The 1,521-nt window shown below is 41.8% G+C and overlaps 1 protein-coding gene and 1 pseudogene across 2 annotated transcripts in view; one reads left to right on the forward strand and one right to left on the reverse strand.

The window, feature by feature from the left end:
- Positions 1-1,521, reverse strand: part of FRMPD4 (FERM and PDZ domain containing 4) — an 874,018-nt gene that overhangs the window by 732,080 nt on the left and 140,417 nt on the right. The gene's annotated exons all lie outside the window — the stretch shown is intronic.
- LOC115869827 lies at positions 18-111 on the forward strand (annotated as a pseudogene).

Below are 1,521 nucleotides of genomic sequence, written 5' to 3' on the forward strand. Positions count from 1 at the left end.
TGGTGTGAGGTGGGATAGTGTGCAATGGCTATGAATAACAGCCTCCTCGGTAGTGTATGTAACCTGTTGGCATGTATTAGCTGCGCCAAGTAGGAGACCTTGGAGACAGCCCTTTGTTGCTCTTTGATGGCTCTCGCCTGGCTACTTTTTGCTATCCTGAAAATAGGCTCCAAACTGGGCTAAGAGGTGCTTTTGAGAAACCCCAGCGTTATGGTGGCTAGGGTCCATATTGGCCAGGTCATGTTCATCTGCACCAAACTTCAAAACAAGGAACATATGATGGAGGCCTTATGCAGGGCCAAATTCAAGTCCGTTCAGTGCCAAAAGACCCACATATCTCCAAGAAGTGGGGCTTCAACAAGTTTAATGCTGATGAATTTGAGGACATGGTGGCTGAGAAATGCCTCATCCCAGATGGCTGTGGAGTCAACTATATCCCCAATCATGGCCCCTGAGACAAGTGGAGGGCCATGCATTCAGGAGGGAGCTTCCTGACTCAAAAAAAAAGAATCAAGGATAATGTTATCAGCACAAAGAACGTCCCTCATGTATCAGTTTTACTAACATTTCAATTGACTGGGAAAAGAAGGTTCCACTTAGTCAAAAATATTTCATTAGCTATCTCTAAATATAATATGCCTTAAGCAGTCTAATGGACACAAAGCAAGAGCAGAGGTGCTCCTGGTTTACTTTCGTTTGCGTCAGGACTATGTTTCTTACTTACGTATTGCTCATCTTACATATGCACGAGCGAACCCTTTTGCAAAAAGCATGGGCTGAGGAAGGAGTGTCCACTTCTATGAACAGGTGTTTCAGCTCGCCCTGTCACACTTCATGTCGCAGCAAGGAATTGTTTCAAGCTGACTCATTTTCCTCACACAGACTCCTTGCTCCCATCAGATGATTGCATCAACCATCTATGTGATCGAGGAAGTTAGAGTTTCTCAAGATTCGAAGATTGCCTCTTACAATATAGCTGAAGAATTCATTGGGGTGAGGTGAGAACAAATTGAGTTAACTTTAAAGACCTGCAAGTAAGAAGCCATCTCTAAAAGGCTGAGTCATCAGGGGTTTAAGTCTTTTATATGGAGTTAGGAATAGCAATGGGCCCTAGGCTAGAAATACTGTTTTGATTGAAGTAAGCAAGCTTAACAGACATGAGTCAAAAGGAAGTAGAAATCTAATCAATATAAGAAATTGCAATAATTTTATCTTTCTAACAATGAAATGAGCTGCTTTGTGAAGTAATGAGCTTTCAATTACTAGAAATGATTATGCAGAGGCAGGAAGATCACTAGTTCTGAAGACTCTAAGGGCACTTTGCTCTCCATGGGAGAGGGAACCCAATGACCAGGAAAAGGCCCCATTTCTAGTCTACAAGTTTTTGAGATTCTAAAAAGGGAGAGAGAAAAAAAGAGTGAGATACAATAAGACAGAAATACTACACTCCTACCTGTTTACATTAGGGAATAGTTAGTTTATCTATAATATTTATACCAGGGGCCTTGAAGACACTAATGG

Source organism: Echinops telfairi, unplaced genomic scaffold (genome assembly GCF_000313985.2).
Source record: "Echinops telfairi isolate 266 unplaced genomic scaffold, ASM31398v2 ScPeMD7_53;HRSCAF=182, whole genome shotgun sequence".
Lineage (NCBI taxonomy): Eukaryota > Metazoa > Chordata > Mammalia > Afrosoricida > Tenrecidae > Echinops > Echinops telfairi.